The 19,593-nt window shown below is 47.2% G+C and overlaps 1 long non-coding RNA gene across 3 annotated transcripts in view; it reads right to left on the bottom strand.

The window, feature by feature from the left end:
• The window catches only part of LOC144148067 (uncharacterized), a 97,687-nt gene that overhangs the window by 46,736 nt on the left and 31,358 nt on the right, over positions 1 to 19,593 (bottom strand). For all 3 annotated transcript variants that reach the window (XR_013317955.1, XR_013317954.1, XR_013317956.1), the window contains one exon: positions 18,373 to 18,440. This is a non-coding gene — a long non-coding RNA (uncharacterized LOC144148067). The remainder of the gene's footprint in view (positions 1 to 18,372; positions 18,441 to 19,593) is intronic.

The raw sequence follows: 19,593 nt of genomic DNA, 5'->3' as shown, positions 1-19,593 counted from the left end.
GCCCGCTGAGTCGTTCTCCATTTAAGTTGAACCCTCTCAGTGAGCCTCCAAGTTTCTGCCCCGTAGGTGAGTACCGGTAAGATGCAGCTGTCATACACCCTCTTCTTCGGGGACAATGGTAGGCTGCTATTCATTATCTGAGAATATCTGCCGTATGCACTCTACCCCATTCTGATCCTTCTAATTATCTCTGCCTCGTGGTAGGGATCCGGGGTCACAACTTGGCCTAAGTAGATATATTCGCTCACCACTTCCACTACCTCGCCCCCTATCTCAAACTTCTGGGCTGTCCTGAGGTTACTGATCATTAATTTGGTTTTCTGCATATGAATTTTCAGGGCCACGGTTCTACTCCATTCGTCCAGTGCGGAAAGCATGCTTTGCAATTCATACCCCGAGTTACTTAGCAAGGTTACGTCATCAGCAAATCTGAGGTTACTGAGGTATTCTCCATTAACCCTTACTCCCACCTGTTCCCAGTACAACGTTCTGAATACTTCTTGTAAACATGCTGTGAATAACATTTGAGAAATTGGGTCGCCTTGTCTGTCGCCCTTCCTTATAGGTATTTTACTGCTCTCCTTATGGAGAATGATGGTAGCTTTGGACCCATTGTAGATCTCCTCTAGTATTCTTACATCATGCTCATCTACCCCCTGGTTGCGTAATGCCTGAATCACTGCTCGGGTTTTGACCGAGTCGAATGCTTTCTCATAATCTATGAAGGCTATATATAGGGGTTCAGTATACTCAGCGCACTTCTTTATCTCCTGATTGATCGTGTGAATATGGTCCATTGTTCAATAGCCTTTACAAAACCCTGCTTGTTCTTTAGGTTGATGGAAATCTAACGTTGCAGAAAATCTGTTAGTGATTACCCTGGTAAGTACTTTGTAGACAACTGACAGTAAGCTGATCTGCCTGTAATTTTTCAAGTCCTTCATGTCACCTTTCCTATGGATTAGGATAATGTTCGTGTTCTTCCAAGATTCCGGTACAGTTGCAGTCATTAGCATACCTCGGCAAAGTTGGCACGGCTCACTCAAACTCACTCGCAATTTTTTTTTCGAATCACCACTCACTCAAACTCAGACTCAATGCGGAGCAGCACATCTGCGCTCACTCAAACTCAAACTCCATTTGAGCGCAAAACTCAGAACTCACTCGGACTCAAAACTCAAAATGTACTCAGAACTCAAAATGTACTCAAACTCAAAATGTAATCAAAACTCAAAATGTACTCAAACTCAAAATGGACTCGAAGCTCAAAATGGACTCAAAACTCAAAATGTACTCAAACTCAAAGTGAACTCAAAACTCAAAATGTACTCAAAACTCAAAATGCACTCAAACTCAAAATGGACTCAAAACTCAAAATGTACTCAAAACTCAAAATGAACTCAGAACTCAAAATGGGCTCAGAACTCAAAATGAATTCACAACTCAAATGGCCTCACAGAGATTGAGACAGTGAGAGAGTGAGAGTGTGAGAGTGAGAGTGAGTGTGAGAGTGTGAGGGTGAGATTGTGAGTGTGAAAGTGTGAGTGTGAGTGAGAGTGAGAGTGAGAGTGAGAGTGAGTGAGAGTGTGAGTGTGAGTGTGAGGTGAGTGAGAGTGGGAGTGAGAGTGAGAGTGTGAGTGTGAGTGAGAGTGAGCGTGAGAGTGTGAGTGAGAGTGAGAGTGGCGAGAGTGTGATTGTGAGTGTGAGTGAGATTGTGAGTGTGTGACTGAGAGTGAAAGTGAGAGTGTGAGAGAGCGAGAGTGAGTGAGAGTGAGAGTGTGAGTGTGGGTGTTAGTGAGAGTTTGAGTGTGAGTGTGAGTGTGAGTTGAGTGTGAGTGTGAGTGTGAGTGAGAGTGAGAGTGTGAGTGTGAGTAGAATGAGAGTGAAAGTGAGAGTGTGAGTGAGAGTGAGAGTATGAGTGTGGCTGTGAGTGAGAGTGAGAGTGTGAGTGTGAGAGCGACAGTGAGAGTGAAAGCGTGAGTGAGAGTGAGAGTGTGAGTGAGAGTGAGAGCGAGAGTGTGAGTGTGGGTGTGAGTGAGAATGAGAGTGAGAGTGTGAGTGTGACTGAGAGTGAGAGTGAGAGTGGGTGTGAGTGAGAGTGAGAGTGTGAATGTGAGTGAGAGTGAGAGTGAGAATGACAGTGTGAGTGTGAGTGTGAAAGTGAGAGTGTGAGTGTGAGTGGAGTGAGAGTGAGAGTGTGAGTGTGTGAGAGTGTGAGAGTGTGAGTGTGAGTGTGAGTGTAAGTGAGAGTGTGAGTGTGAGTGACAGTATGAGTGTGAGTGTGAGTGAGAGTGAGGGTGTGAGTGTGAGTGTGAGTGAGAGGGAGAGTGAGAGTGAGAGTGTGAGTGAGAGTGAGAGTGAGAGTGAGAGTGTGAGTGAGAGTGTGAGTGTGAGTGAGAGTCAGAGTGAGAGTATGAGTGTGAGTGTCAGTGTGAGTGGGAGTGGAGTGAGAGTGAGAGTGTGAGTGTGTGTGAGTATGAGTGTGAGTGTGAGTGTGAGTTGAGTGTGAGTGTGAGTGAGAGTGAGAGTGTGAGTGTTAGTGGGAGTGACAGTGAGAGTGTGAGTGTGAGTGTGAGTGAGAGTGAGTGTGAGTGTGATTGAGAGTGGGGGTGTGAGTGTGAGTGTGAGTGAGAGTGTGAGTGAGAGTGTGAGTGTGAGCGTGAGTGTGGGTTGAGTGTGAGTGAGAGTGTGAGAGTGTGAGAGTGAGAGAGTGTGAATGTGAGCGTGAGTGTGAGTGTGAGTTGAGTGTGAGTTGAGTGTGAGTGAGAGTGAGAGTGAGTGAGGGTGTGAGTGTGTGAGAGTGTTAGAGTGTGAGTGTGAGTGAGAGTGAGAGTATGAGTATGAGTGTGAGTGTGAGAGTGAGAGGGAGAGTGTGAGTGTGAGTGTAAGTGAGAGTGTGAGTGTGAGTGTGAGTGAGAATGAGAGTGAGAGTAAGGGTGAGAGTGAGTGAGAGTGAGAGTATGAGTGAGAGTGAGATTGTGAGTGTGAGTGAGAGTGAAAGTGAGAGTGTGAGTGTGAGTGTTGGTGTTAGTGTGAGAGTGAGAGTGTGAGTGTGAGTGTGAGTGTGAGTGTGAGTGAGAGTGAGAGTGTGCGTGAGAGTGCCAGTGAGAGTGAGAGTGTGAGTGTGAGTGTGAGTGGAGTGAGGGTGTGAGTTTGAGTGAGAGTGAGTGTTTGAGAGTGTGAGAGTGAGTGTGAGAGTGTGAGTGTGAGTGTGAGTGTGAGTGAGAGTGTGAGTGTGAGTGAGAGTGTGAGTGTGAGTGAGAGTGAAAGTGTGAGTGTGAGTGAGTCAGTGAGTGTGGGTGAGTGTGAGTGTGAGTGAGTGAGTGAGCATGTGAGTGTGAGTGTGTACCTTTCTCTATATACCTTTTGCTATATCCTCATAAATATAACCAGAAAGCATTTTTACATTTGTCCAACGTGATCCCCCTCGACGAGACCTTTAATTTGATATCCCAGACACCCTAGCAGGGTCATATGGTATTAATACCAGTCAAAATTACCATGACTCTCATAACTGTAACCAGGACGCATTATTTAGATTTCCGACGTGATTCCCCTAATTGGAACCTTCAATTTGACACCCCACATGCTTTAGCGGCCTTACCTTGAATTTAACCCAATCTATGACTCAGAATGACTATCTCATGATTCGAACTACGAAACCTTTTTTATTTGTACCACGTGATTCTCCTCGTCAAGACCGTAAATTTGATACCCTTCACGCCCTAGCGGGGTCACTTCGAATTTTACCCCAATATAAGACTCACCATGACAATCTAATGGTTATAACCAGGAAGCATTTTTGTATTTCTCCCACGTGATTCCACTCATCAAGACCAATAATTTGACACCCATCACCTCCTAGCGGAATCAATTTGAAATTAAACCAATCAATGACTAACCAGGACTATCTCATGATATAACCCTACCACATTTTTGTCCCACGTGATTTCTTTTATCGGAACCTTCAATTTGATGCCCCGGACACCCAGTGACATCATTGTGAATTGTAACCTCATTTATGATCCATTTTGACTATGTCATCATAATAATCAGGAAGCACGTGATTACCCTCATCGAGACATTTAATTTGATACGCCACACGCCCTAGCGTCATGAACTTGGATTTTAACCGAATCTATGACTTACCATGACTACGTTATGATATATCCATAACGCATTTCCGTCCCGAATGATTCCCCACATCGAGACCTTGAAATTGATTCCCCACATGCCCTCGCGGCGTCATTTTGAATTTTAACCCAATCTATGACTAATTATGACTGCCTGATGACTACAATCAGGAAACATTTTTTTATTTACCCCGCTTGATTTCGTTAATCCGGACCTTTCATTTGATACCTTACACGCCTTATCCTCATGAGTTTCACTTTTCACCCAATCTAATGTGGTCATTATTCTGTCTTAAGGGGCGCTGCCCAGTCAATTCAGCTAATTGATTTGAAACAGCAGAAAGGACAGCCCCCGCCTCTATTTCCCCCCGGCTCTCACATCTTCCTTTGTGACCCCTAGTATATCAAGCCGTTAACAGTAACAGGCGAACAACCAGCACGCCAGCGCCGCCGTGTGCTTTCCCACCACCCTTTCCTACGCTCTTAGTGGATCCGTCAGGAGGAAAAGTTAAGACAACCGTTTTTTATGACCTCACCAGTCAATTATACTCACGCACCCAGCCGCGAAAATTACGTATACAGCAAGTGCTTATGGCCATGAAAATTCAACAAGAAACTAAAAAAAATCAGACACCCCCTCCCTCCCACCCTATCATCCAGATCGCGATTCGTGCCGTACCTGCAGGTAACCTGAATTCTGAGCCCACATTGACGCATGAAACTTAACAGCCAACCATAGCTGCCTGCTAGGCTACTCCTATGTACTCAAACTCAAAATGGACTCAAGACTCCTATGTACTCAGAACTCAAAATGTATTCAAAACTCAATATGTAATCAAACTCAAAATGTACTCAAACTCAAAATGTACTCAGAACTCAAAATGGACTCAAACTCAAAATGTACTCAGATCTCAAAATGGACTCAAACTCAAAATGGACTCAAACTCAAAATGTACTCAGAACTCAAAACGGACTCAAACTCAAATTGTACTCAGAACTCAAAATGGACTCAAACTCAAAATGGACTCAAACTCAAAGTGCACTCAGAACTCAAAATGAACTCACACTCAAAATGCACTCAGAACTCAAAATGGACTCAAACTCAAAATGTACTCAGAACTCAAAATGGACTCAAACTCAAAATGTACTCAAACTCAAAATAAACTCAAAACTCAAAATGTACTCAAACTCAAAATGGACTCGAAGCTCAAAATGGACTCAAAACTCAAAATGTACTCAGAACTCAAAATGAACTCAGAATTCACTTGGTCTCAGGTGTACTCAAACTCAATCGGGCTCAAACTCAGTCGGAATCACTCGGCTCAAACTCACTCAAGCTCAAACTCACCATACCACACTAGCCTCGCGCTCACTCAAACTCAAACTCACGCGTGAGTTTTAGTCCAAATGAGTCTCAGTGAGAGGACTCATGAGTGAGTTCGCCGACCTCTGGTCATTAGGCATTGCGTAACAGCAACTCATTTACCTTTTCACGTTCCATCGACGACGACTTAGCTCCTGCACAAAGAGACGAGTTTCTGACCCTTCCACACTGATTCCGAGGCCCTCTCGATGCCCAACACGCCCCTTTGGGTCGGGAATAGAGTGTACCCATGCACCACTAAGAACGCGACCATAACGTGTGTCACCCACTGACCGCCAAGTAATTGTTGAGATCGTCGCGGACATTCTCTAGCGTGACATTTTGCGGCGTTCGACAAGCCCATGGGCTCTCCTATGGTACTTGCGACGAGAAATAACGGCTAACAAGGGGCGGTTCGCCATGACTAAATAGGATGTTAAAATACGTGAGGACCTCAGAATACGAATTTATTTCTGGAAAAGAGGCCGTAAAAGGAAATTCGTCATGAATAAATCCCGAATTACCCATTAATTAGCTCCCTTCAGCAGTTCGAACGACCTGAAGCAGAAAGAAAATCTTGAATGCAAATGTATATATGTCCCATTTTGCATACCACAAATTTTTGCGCCAATAAATAAAATAAGTGGAATCAATACAGTGAACCCCAAACGCTCAATGGGGTCCTTCGAAAGCCGTTGTCTAGCTGCTTAGACACAGCGACCACCGAGAAAAAAATGTTCAATTGTTTCCAGGACCTGGCACTGCACACATGGTTCCGTAGGTTAAATCCCTGATCTGAAAAGCTAGAAATTTAGCTTTGGAATACTTCTGCGCAGGTCGGTGAAGGTCACTTCGCATTGCAGAGAACCACCACAAAAAACATTTGTACAAGTGCGGCACGCACACACACAGCTGGCTGGCGCCGCATCTTTTCAAAGTGCTACGAGTTGTGCCGCGCCTCCGCCAGATGGCGCCATGGGTCCCGCGACCGAGAGAAGACGCAGTGAAACATCCCCCTCGCGAGGAGCACGATCATATGCGGAGCATTTCCGGGGGCGCATGACGTTAAGTAGTTTGCGTTACGTTAATGTTGTTGCACTTGTGGCAACTGCTGACGAGAGAGCGCTCGTCAGCAGTAATTTGAATGAGTCAACGATATAAGGCGCGTTCGTAGCCTCCCATTCTGTGTCAGCTTTGTGGCGCAGTGGGTAGAGCACCATGTACATTGCGCCCCGCCCGCAGGATCGAGGGATCGAAACCGGGCGCCGGATAGTATTTTTTTATATATAGTAGGGACAACGACGGTGCGGACTATGGACGTTAACGCGGGTGACAGCGTGAGTTACTGAAATGCTCTGCATTTAAAATGAACATTCCACCGGAACTTTAAACTTTGATAGTCTTCAAATGATAGCAGTCAGTCTGAACGGGTAGCCCCTAATTTTCAATCTCGTCTTAATCTTCCATATGCAAAAAGAGCTACATTACGGATGCCGTATTGAACCGGAGCTGTGACCGCAAGGCTAGCTAAATGGTCCGCTATCTCGTTGCCCCGGATGTCCGTATGGCCAGGGACCTAAGACAAACATCCCTCCTTCACGTCCTTTGGAACAAAATCAATAGTGCGTGGACAAGAGGGATGCCAAAGAGGAAGACGCCGGGCCCCAGAACCTCCGGCGTCTCGCCGTCGGATGTTGTAGGGCCCGGCGTCCATCAGCTGCTGGTCCGTTGTACGAACTCTAGCCAGCTGGCGGGCCTCCTCAGCACGCTGAAGGTATTCTTGGACGTCGGAGTTGAGGTCGTTGTCTTCTACGTGTGGAAGCGTGGCGTCAAGCATCGTGGTCGGTCATCTTCCGTAGACAAGCTCGAACGGCGTCATCTGCGTAGTTTCCTGAATAGCCGTGTTGTACGCAAACGTGACATATGGGAGCTCTTCGTCCCAAGTCTTATGTTCAACGTCGACGTACATTGACAACATATCCGTGATTGTCTTGTTCAGGCGTTCCTTTAGTCCGTTCGTTTGGGGGTGGTACGCCGTCGTTCTTCGGTGATCCGTGTTGCTGTAGCATAATATCCCTTGCATCAGCTCCGCAGTAAAAGCCGTTCCACTGTCCGTGATTAGGACCTCCAGGGCTCCATGTCGCAGCACAACTTGGCTTGTGAAGAACTTTGCGACTTCTTGTACAGTCGCCCTCGGTAAAGCGGCGGTCTCTCCGTAGCGCATCATGTAGTCTGTCGCTACAACAAACCACTTGTTCTGGGATCGGTATGTAGGGAACGGACCCAGAAGGTCCATTCCAATCTGTTGGAAGGGCCTCGATGGGACGGCGATCGGCTGCCGAAGCCGATGGGTCTCGTCGGTGGCGTCTTTCGTCGCTGGCAGTCACGGCAGCTCCGGACGTCGTGGGTGACGTCGGATGTAAGGCGGCGCCAGTAGTACTTCGCCTTGATTTTTCCAATTGTGCGGGCTGTACCGAGATTTCCAGAAGAAGGGTCGCCGTAGCACGCTTCCAAAATGTTGTCACGAAGGTATGCGGGGATGACAAGAAGATAATTTGTTCTCGTTCCGCGCAGAAATTCTTCTTCACTGGAACGGAGCTTTTCAGGCTCGATGCTGGTAGGTTGCATTTGAAGGTCCTAGGAATGGCGACGTTGCATCCTTCGAGGTAGTCGATTATTGCGCTTAAATCGGGGTCGGCACGCTGCTGTGCGCTTAGGTCGCTCTCCGTCACGACTCTGAAGAACGTGCTGTCTTCATCAGAGTCTTGTGCTGGCGGGTCGACGGGAGCGCGGGACAGGCAGTAAGCGTCGGAGTGTTTCCTGCGGTATTTATAGACGATTGTAACGTCGAACTCTTGCCTGCGCAAGCTTCACCGCCCTAGACGGTCTCAGAGGACTTTCAAATTGGCGGGCCAACACAGCGCATGGTGGCCTCTCACAACCTTGAATGGTCCACCATACACATATAGGTGAAATTTTGAAATCGGTCATATATTAGTGAGAAACTCTTTTTCAGACGCTGAGTAGTTTTTCTCCTTCATCGAAAGACCACGGCTGGCAAAAGCGATTACTTTTTCGCAACCGCTTTGTTTTTGGACGAGGCCAGCACCCAAGCTTATATCACTTGCGTCCGTGTGCATTTCCGTTTCAGCGTCTTCATCGAAATGAGCGAGCACGGGTGGGATTTGTCGGCGTTTTTGCAGCTCGCAGAATGCTTTTTCTTGGTCGTTTTCCCAGCTAAAAGGGTTGATATTTTTAGTCAAGTGTGTAAGTGGCTCTGCAATTCGTGAGAATGTTGCGACGAAGCGCCGGTAGTATGCGCAGAGTCCGAAAAATCTTCACACACCCTTCTTGTCTTTCGGCCCTGGGAAGTTGGCAATGGCTGAAGTTTTTGCCAGGTCAGGGAGGACATCCCGCGGCGTTGACGACGTGTCCCAAAAACTTGAGCTCTTCGTACGCGAAACGGCACTTTTCAGGCTTCAGCGTTAAGCACGAGGTGCGAATGGCCTCGAGTACAGGCTCGAATATTGCGAGGTATTCTTTGAACGTCCAGGTGAATACAACAACGTCGTCGAGGTATACGAGACAGGTGTGCTTCAGGCCAGATAGCACAGTCTCCATGACTCTCTGAAACGGTGCTGGCGCCGTGCATAGCCCAAATGGCATCACCTTGAACTCGTATAGGCCGTCCGGGCTTATGAACGCAGTTATCTCTCGATCTCTCTCGTCCGCTTCAATTTGCCAGTAGCCTCTCTTCAGATCCATCAATGGCAGAGGTGGTCGAGGGTGTTGTCGATTCGTGGCAGGGGGTGCACGTTCTTTTTGGTGATCTTGTTCAATAGCCGATAGTCAACGCAAAACCTTAATGTACCGTCTTTTTTCTTCACTAGTACGACCGGCGCAGCCCAGGGGCTTTTCGATGGCTGTATAATGTCGTCGCTGAGCATACCGTCGGCTTGAGTCCGGATGGCTTCCCGCTCGTGTGAAGACATGCGGTATGGTGACTCTCGGGTAGGTCGGGCTCCATCTTCGGTTAATATTCGGTGCTTCGCTAGAGGTGCCTGAAGTACTTTTGAGTTCGACGGAAAAGAGTCTGTTTAGCTACGCAGAAAAGCCAATAATTTCTTCCGTTCTGCTTGCGGTAACACCTGATTCACGACGAAGTTCGGAAGCTTGACGGTATCTTCGGGTGCGCGCCCAAATTGCCCAACCGCGATCGCGTCACTTGCCTCTTGCGTTTCTTCTAGGAACGCAAGTGCAGTGCCCTGGTTTAAATGCTGGCACTCGTCAGAGAAATTAGTGACCAGAACGTACGATTGGCGTTGCTTGAAGCACACAATGCCTCTTGTGACAGAGACAGCTCGGCCATGAAGCAGCCTTTCGTCACTCTCTACGATACCGTCGACGTCAGTAACCGAATCTTCACAGTAGACGCTGATTGTCAAGCTTGAGTGGGGTGGCAGGATGACATGATTGTCGGCGATCCCTACAGCAGCACGGTTTTCGGGGTCGCTTCCAGCGTCATGCAGTGATCGGAGTCAAATGTTATAGACATGACCTGTAGATCAACTATTGCACCATTGTCCGTCGAAAAGTCCATTCCGAGTATTACGACTCGGGAGCAGTTCGGCAAAATGACGAACGCCCCCGGGTACGTTGTGCCGTCTATGGCGACGCGGGATGTACTCGTCCCACTTGGCGCCACGAGCTGGCCTCCTGCAGTGCGTATGTGCGGACCGTCCCATGTGGTCATAACTTTCTTCAGCTTAGGCGCAAATGGACCGCTCATTACTGAGCAGCCGGCTCCCGTGTCTATGAGGGCGACTACATCAAGGCCGTCGATGGACAGCTGGACGTCGGAGGCCAACTTTCTTGAGTGCCGGTACATCGTGGCCTCGTATCTCTGCTTGTACGTGTTGACGGTCGGGCACTACGCGCCGTCGTTTTCGTCGTTTTCTCAGCAGCAGGTTCGGTCATGACCGGTACGCGTCGCGCCGTTTTGCTGTCGTCGTGTTCGGGAGTCACGTCAGGGTTACATCGGGTCGTCGGGCTGAGGGCATGTTGTGAATTATGGTCTTCAGCGAGTCGCTGCATCGTTGGAGGGCTTTCATTTTTCCGCGGTGGTGCAACGCTACCTCCAGAAGTTGCTGGTTTGTTTCCCCCGCGTGGGCTGAACGACGTTCTACGTGAGAAGCCAGCAGTGCTACGGCGGTTCGGCGACTGGTACGGCTAGGGCGACGGTGAACGGTTGAAGCGGGCTGGTCCTCGGTTTGTGTTGGCGAGGTATTCGTCGATCTCAGTGGGGCGCTGGCCGGGTCGGGGGCGTGGGCCGTCGACGGAGAACCCTCGCAAACCGAGCCTCTTGTATAGGCAACGAGGATAGATGTGATCGGCCTCTGCGCAGTGTTAGCACAGGGGACGATTGTCGGCGGTTCGCAACACGTCGGTCTTCCTGGGCGTCTGGTTTTGGGCTGCGGACGACGGCATGGTGGACGGCGGCGACAGTGGGGACGGCAGTGACAGTGGACATCGGTAGGCGGAGCATCTTGACGACGGGTTGCAGCAGGGCGGGGTCGACGAACAGCCGCAGAATAGGTCAGAGCCTGTGGGTCGCGGGTTGCTTAGGATGGCATAGATGTTCCCAAAGCGTGTTGTACTTCTTCCCGGATCACGTCAGTCAGGAAAGCGACTGGGGGTGTTGGGGTCGCCGGGAGAAGCTTCCGCAGCTCCTCCCTCACCACTGCACGGATGGCATCGCTTAGTGGGTCGGAGTTAATAGCACCGCTACCAATCGTCTCCGAAACCAGCGCATTGATGGAGCGGTCGTACTGCCTCCTTCGTATTTCAAGCGTCTTCTGCAACGCGGGCGCCTCAGACGTAAATTCGGACACAGTGTTCGGGGGGTTGCGGAGAAGGCGTGCGAACAGCTCTTGCTTAACCCCTTGCATCAGACTCCTTAGTTTGTTTTCTTCGCTCATTTCTGGGTCCGCACCGCACAAAAGTCGCGTCAGCTGCTGGGCCCGTTTTTTGCGTACCAGAGTCGTGAATGTTTTCGAGAGCTCGGTCTTGAATAACTCCCAGGTTGCCAGCGTACGTTCGTGGTTCCGGAACCAAATCCGTGTGGAGTCTTCAAGGTAGAAACACACTTGCCTGAGTGTTTTGTCTTCATTCCATCGGTTAAACGTTCGGACCCTCTCAAGATGCTCCAGCCATTCCTCAGTAACTTCCGTAGGTGATCCATGAAATGATGGTGGTTCCCGGGGTTGCTGCAGAACTACAGGAGAGCTGGATGCGTTGGTCATTGTGGATGCGTTGTTCATGGCACCGGGCGTCACGTCTTCCGCCTTCAATTCATCTAGCAGCAGTCCAAACTCTGGCTTCAGGCCTTGCTGTCGGCGGCTGGCACGAGTTGGGCTTGCTTGACGACTTGAAGAGGGTTTAGGGTGCATGTACCCAGCACCTTCACCAGATGTCACGATGCCAAAGACGACGCCGTTGGCTTGAAGGAAAATAAGTTTATTTGAGTGAACTTGTGCTCCTCTGCCAACTCAAAGAATACACAGGCGGATAAGCAGCCTGTTGTGCAACGGGCTGTTGCGTCCAGGTCAGTAGAGAATGTTAACAAAACCATTCCAACAGTTCAAGCCCTGAAAGTCGACACTTAAACACGCACATATTCCATAGCTCTAAACCTAAATAATGGAAAGATAAAATATCATGCAATAGAACTGCAGAGGCTTTTTAAAAACGTTTATGTTATATGAGTAATTGCATTCCGATCAGCCAAGTGTAATGTGTCTCCAAGAAAGCCATTTAAATTCCCGGCACACCAATTTCATCATTGGTATTTAGGAAGGACAGGTATTTATGTGTTTAGGAACGGTCCTTAGGAAGGACAAGAAGGAGAGCACACACGGTATTTAGGAAGGACAGGCATGGTGGTGGCACATCATCCTCAGACGGTGTGGCCATCATTGCCCGAAAATCCTTGGGGTCCCACACTGGCCAACTTCAGAACAATCCTACAAGCTGCTGAAATTCGAACGATAATCTTCAAATGGCTTATAACACAATGTTGAATTTACATCCCTCCTTACTTCCAGCTCTCGGGATCAGATTTCGAGGGCGTGGTAGATCAGTTCCCCGAACCTTTCATTCTGATAGGCGACCTGAATGCACATAACTCTCTCTCGGGCTCTGCTCGCACAAATGCCCGAAATCACCTCATTGAGAAATTCTTAACATCGTCGGGAGCATGTCTTTTCAACCAGAAACAGCAAATATATTTAATATTAGACACAACACTTATGCACACCTTGACTTTGCTATTGGATCTGCAGTTCACGTTCCATGTGTTGAGTGGGGTGTGAGCACTGACCCATATGGTAGTGACCACTTCCCCACGTCGCTAACATATTTGGTAAGGCCCAAGCAGTTCATCTTCCCAGAACAGGTCCAATGAAGCAAGGTCACTCTGGAATATATATACGCATCCAAACTACACTACACGTCCATAAGACACCTACAGCTTGAACAGGCAACGCAACTGCTCACGGCGTGCATCGTGGACGCCGCCGAAAAGTCCATTCGTTACGCCTCTGGTGACCAGCGCAACCAGAGGAGGCCGTGGTAGAATTAAGTCTGTAGGCGGGTGCGAGAGGCCCTGAACAATGCGTGGGTTATCCTTCGGCAGTACCCCACGTCGGGAAACCTCCATTTGTTTAAAAGGGCAAAGGCGTTTGGAAAGCGTGTGCGTCAGGAGGCAAAAACGAGATAATTGGCGTTCATTCATAACATCAAAAAACTCGTACACAAACACGAAAAGTATAAACACGAATACGCAAATAAAAGGACAACGAACGCACAGCCTGCCTCTGGTCTGCACAACAGAGAACAGACTCGAAGACCAGGCTGACGCCACCCGCACAACACTTCGAACATGTGTCCAGTTCAGTACACTGCACAAACACTTTCATGAAACACAAACTCTCGGCCGAAAAGAAGCCTTTACTAGATAACAACAGGTCACAATCTTATAACTGAGAGTTTTCACTGCATGAGCTAAGGGCTGCTGTGAACACGTTTAAACCCTCAGCTGCATGCCCAGACAACATCGCATAAACAATGATACAACACCCACACGCGGACACACTTGAAACGCTGCTAGATCTATATAATCAAATATGGCTTTCGGGGCACATTACACCCTCTCGGAGGAAGGCCAAAGTAGTGGCTTTCCTGAATGAGGGAAAGGACCCGTCGTCCCCCTCTAGTTACCTTCCCATAGCCCTGACAAGCTACCTGTGCAAGCTCTTCGAGAAGATGGTAAACAGGAGAGACTGATGTACTTTCTTGAGTACAATGGTCTTCTCGTGAGCTGCCAGGCAAGCTTCAGGGCAGGGCGATCAGTTACCGACGAACTCCTGGCACTTGAATGATATATAAAGCATGCCTTCGTGCATAAAGAGTTCCGTATTACGGTGTTTTTCGACATCGAGACGGCCTATGACAGCGCTTGGCGTTACGGCATTTTTAGTTTCCTCAAGTGATTTATTGTCTCGGGTAACATGTTATACACCCTTGTTAGTCACTTGTCGGAGAGAGCGTTTCGCGTGAGAGTCGGTAGTGCACTCTCAAGGGTTCATGTGCAAGAAAACGGCATGACTTAAGGTGTAGTGTTAAGCTGCACTCTCTTCCTAGTCAAGGTGAACTGTCTTGAAAAGGCATTGCCACCTACATTTTCATATTCCATGTATGTAGACGACGTGCATATATCTTTTAAATCATTTAATATATCAATCTGCCAACGTAGAGTACAGCTTAGGGTCAAGAAACTTGCCACCTCGACGAACAACAATGGTTTTAAACTGAATCCTGCACAAAATTCTTGCGTTGTGTTTTCCACGAAGCGTAAGGTCCATCCACACCCAGACATTACTCTTAATGGCATGTCGCTTCCTGTGAACAAGGAGCTCAAGCTTTTAGGTGTTGTGATTGACCACAAACTCATATTCATTCCCTAAATCAGGCAACTGAAGCATAAATGTATCAAAACAATGAATATCCCTAAGGTCCTCTCACACCAATCGTATTGTGCCGACAAAGAACTCCTGCTACTCCTGTGTACTGCTTTGGTAGGGTCTTGTTAGGACTACGGCAGTGTGGTGTACGGGTCGGCGACAAAAACAGCATTAAGAATGCTCGACTCAGTGCTACACTTGGGTCTTCGCCTTGCATGGGGTGCGTTCCACACTAGCTCCTTCCGAAGTTTGTATGTTGAGTGTAACAAGTGCTGCAGTAAGGACCAACGAACGTACATGGACTTGCTCTACGTTTATGAAATTTTATCCCTGAATAACCATCCTTTTAAACGTGTTTTTAAAGATACATCGATATCTCCAGTGTTTGTAAATCACCCGTCCGTTTGTTGGCCGTTCTCACCTACGGTGAGACAGGAAGCTTTGGGTTTTAACATCTCCTTTTTAGACACTTGCACATGTTCTTTTACTGACGTTTTACCACCATGTCCGCTTCAACTTCTATGTTGTGACTTGTCTTTCATGAAAACTAATAAAACGAGGGTACCACAAACAGCTATTTTCAGCACTTCTTGTCTCTTCAGTATAAGTATCAATGTGCGGGGTTTTATAGTGGCGCGTCAGAAGCTCCAACCCCGGAGTCTTGCGCGGCTCATGGGCAAAATTTGATTCACGCAGAACCATGAGCACATAGACCACATTTTATACAGCTGAAGTATATGACATCTTGCTCATTGCAAACACATTCTTGAACACAAAATTCCAAAGTCCATCATGTATATGTATTGCTTGAGCGTTGTGCGCATTGGCATCACAGAAGCCATAAAAAAACAGAACGGTCAGTGTGGCTTTACACACTATCATGTTTATATATGCCCAAAAACTCTTTCTGATCTTGTGCTGGGTTCGAGGCCACGCTGAGAGCGCTGGCAGTGAGGTTGCTGATGAGAGGGCCGCTGTCCCCGCACTCAGGAACGCAATAGACACAACACTACCACACAGTGACCTTAAGCCACATATTCGACAACACCTCGTAAAAAATGGCAAGCACAGTGGAATGAACAGATAGACAATAAACCCCATGTTATAAAGCGCACTTGGAGTGATACACAACTGACTCACACAACTGACATACCGAAGTGACATTAGCAAGGTTGCGGACAGGCCACACGCATGCAACGCGTCTCGCACCTGCTTACTGGATCTCCAAGACTCACGTGTAGCGGGTGTGGAGATGGCCTATCCATAATCCATACACTCATAAATTCAGGGGACTAGAAGCAACATGCCGAAAACACTTTGCACAACTATACAGACAACATAATTCACTACCGTCATCGTACTTTTTAGGGGATGACCCCAATCACAAGCGCACAGTTAAGTTTCTTAGCGATGTCAAGTTTTTACATCTCATTACTTCCCATGCATGTTCAGACCCTGGCCGTTTACAGCAGGCATCTCCATTGACGTTTATGTCATTTCACGTATATTTTCAGTTAAATGTTTTACACTTACTACGCCCTCGTCCTGGTAAAACAACTTTTCCTTGGCGCCGTTTGCCCTGATTCGGCCTTGCGCTATAAAAACCCAACCATCATAGTCATTACCATTTTTTAAGACAAATGATCTGTTTGCAAACAAAAACGCTGAGAATAATTGTACCAGAACCAGAAACTATGTGACAGCTTGTAGCGAAGTGCAACGGTACTCGACCCCTCCTCAGTTGCTGAGCTATCCATCCGGTGAAGGGGGCTTAGAGAAAAGGTGAATTTAAAAGTCGTTGTGGTTTGTAAAAGAATGTAAAAAGGCTGGTGCAAAAAAGGGAGAGAAGAAACCAGGGAGGAAACTGAAAAAAAAATCAATGTTAGCACACAAATACAATAAAAGGTGCGGTTTTAGTGAATACGAGGTGAATGCGCAGCGGCATTAGTGCTCAAATCCTTGTGGAAGGAACACCGCGTCGTACGAAAGAGAAAACTGTAAATATCATCACCATCATCACCATCGTCATCATAATCATCATGTAGTTTCCCCGCTCGTGAAGATTTCATGCGATGCAAAGGGTACCGGATGAGACTATCGCGTTCCGCGCAAAGGCGATTCTTAAGCGCCCTGCAATTTTTTTTCCAGTCAGAGAAACATCGCCACTACAATCACCCAGAGGACGCTGACATTGCCCACGAACTCCACGAAATAAAAGAGTTTAGTCAAAGTTCACCATCGCTTTGCGACACAGAAATGTTTGCTAAAATAACTCATTGCAGCAACAGTCGCGTGAGTGTGGACTAATACAATTCTTGAAACACCATCGACGAAAACTTCCACGTTATTTTTAAAAGCAAAACGTCGCATCGGTTCCATGCTGTTCACAGACCTTACTCAGTGGCCATCCCGAATAGTTTCCTGGAGGCAGCTAGATTAGGTGGTATTAAGGTGATAGGGCGACCTCTTGTGTATTGTAGGTGTCAAGAAACGATTTGATGCAACCACTTAGCTGTGCACTTTGTGGGGTGTGCGTCTGCAACGAGTTCGGAGGTCAGCAAGGTTCAAGCCTGTGGGAGGTACCTCGGGGAAACATGCACCTGCCGGCTCCGACAAAAATAGCACGATGTGCCCTGTCATACCATTTTGGTAAGCAACAGTGGTTTCCAACCCCCATCTGAGTGCTCAAAAGGTGCGTTTCTGTGTTTGGGTGGTAAGAATGCTGACCAACCTCCTAGTGCTCGGTATTTCAGTGGCAGGCGGATCGACCTGCCTGTAACAATTTTCTTTGAAACGACAAGAGCCACCTCAAATGCTTCTTTCCCGAACAAACCAGGAGCTCTTGGGAGAGCTATGAAGGTTTCAATGCATGCAGCGTGTCAGAGCGTTGCTTAAACCCACTGCGGACACTATGACATCATTATGTAGTTCATATGTATAATTTCACTGCGCAAAGGAGACACACACGAGGACAGACACTGTGTTTGTGGGTATAATTTCTTGTGTTCCACCCTGAGCGCAGCGTAATCGTGCTCATTGAACTTACACCAACTGGCGCAGCTGTCTGTGATCCTAATATCAAACAAACACTCCCAATTCGAAGGTCGTAACGTATTTACAATACCCAGCTCTTATCGCTAAAGCCAAGGCTCGGTGGTGTGGCAAGGGATACATCTTGATCGCTCAGTATGGACTACCCGGATTCGAATCCTACAATTACACAATTTCTGATTTTAACTTTTATTCTATTCGTGCCATTGGCCATTGATTGCGCCACCTTTGCGCCAGTCTGATGCTGGAAGCCACGTTTTCGCTTAATGGTGCATGTAATGTATAATGCTTTTTTTTTTAAATCACTTTAAAGAATGATATGTGATGTTCGATGTGTGCTGCATCCAGGTGAATGACGAGTTGGCTTTATTAGAGGCCTTATTTAGCGCATGTGTTCGAGCTTCTAAGGGCTAAAGCTTTGCAGAAGGTTAATTTACGCTCAGCGTAGATAACACATAGCGGTGTAGAAAACCTAGCATGCGATAAGTTATTACGCACTATTTCAAAAATAGGACGCCACGAGTAAATCTTTGTAGGAACTAGACCTGGCCTTGAGGGCTCCGCGCACTACCGAGAGCACCTCTGCCTGCTCCCGCATAATTCCAAGAATATTGCACATGAAGGAAATTAGTTATCTAAGAGGCGAAAGTTGTTCGAAAGTTCTGAATTATGTGTGGCATAAGTATACGAAAGGGCGCATGCGTGATGTGATGAGTAGTGGTAACTAAAAAAACCGTTTGCAGAGTTCATATTTTGTTGCCGTTTGGAATTCAAAGCCGTGTACTGGTAACAAAAAGCTACATACCACGTTTGAAGACCTTCATAGAATAAGGAACACCTGCAGAAAATTGTCCCTCTAGGTCCTCTGCATACCTGCACAAAACACAATTTTTTCATTACGAAAAAGTTGGGTACAGAAAGTTTTTGTTCCTATTGGCCTCCTCCTGTAATAAAGTCATCCATTCCATTGTTCTCACCGAAGTGCTACGTTGTTATTGCTGTACCTTCTTCGGAATACACAATTAATGATTAATTTTTATTACAGAGAACACGAATGAAAAGTACGCAAGGAATTTTGATTTCAACAAGATTATGGGGACGATAGGTGTTACGCCAGTCCAGATTTGCATTGTCGCCACCGTAGCATTGAAAGGAAACTTCTAATGAGAAAACTTGTAAACAAAGCGCAAGTGATAGCAGTTCACAGCCCCGGACAACTGCAACTGTTAAGTACATACACAGAACATCAGATTATCAAAGAACCTCTGTGCTTTTGCGATCAATTTCAAGTTCTTTTGAATAGATCTATTTGTGAACAATGCCACCGTGCGGCAGCTGTATCATCTTTTACTTTCTGTTTTTTTTCTTGGTACCATCCACAATCACTCATATATTACTTCATTGTTCTGGAAACGTGATTTTCCAGCTATATACGGCGGTTTATAGTAGAAAACAAAAATACGATTGTACAACTGACTTATCTTACAGTAGAAATGGCTGTGTGCTGCCTTCCCAACTAGAGACCCTACTAACAAGGCGCGCCTTGTGTTGTTATGGCTTTGTCTTTATTGCCGGATTTGTGGCACATACTATAAAAGAGAGTGACCTTACTCATAATTCCAGATCCACACTCGCGGCATTACCCTTCTGCGTGGGTAAGTATTGTCCCGATGCGTCGGAGAAAGCACCTCGGAGAAAAAACACTGACTGCGCATGTAAAAGTGACTTGTAAATTGTGGAATACGGTTTCGCGGATCAAAACAGTATTCGTTATTTACAAATTTAAAGTAAACGTCCTTTCTGTGAAAGTTATAAATTGCAATTTCGAGGAGGAGGAGCAGGGGGGACCGGAATGAGCAGGGGGAGGAATAAACGTTCAATAGAGGAGTCCAAGTTGTTGGGTGGACCGCCAGGTAAGGGACCTTTGTAGTTGGGAACTCTTGAGTCTTGGCGGATTGCCACATCTGGCCCGGACTACAAGATGTCGGTAATTTGAGTTGGATCTGTCTATCCGATCCTCCCACTG

The sequence above is a fragment of the Haemaphysalis longicornis genome, unplaced genomic scaffold (assembly GCF_048455015.1).
Source record: "Haemaphysalis longicornis isolate Haplotype H1 unplaced genomic scaffold, Haemaphysalis longicornis Haplotype H1 scaffold_75, whole genome shotgun sequence".
NCBI classification, from domain to species: domain Eukaryota; kingdom Metazoa; phylum Arthropoda; class Arachnida; order Ixodida; family Ixodidae; genus Haemaphysalis; species Haemaphysalis longicornis.
The sequence above is the reverse complement of the archived record's forward strand: the minus strand, read 5'-3'. Positions and strand labels throughout refer to the sequence as shown.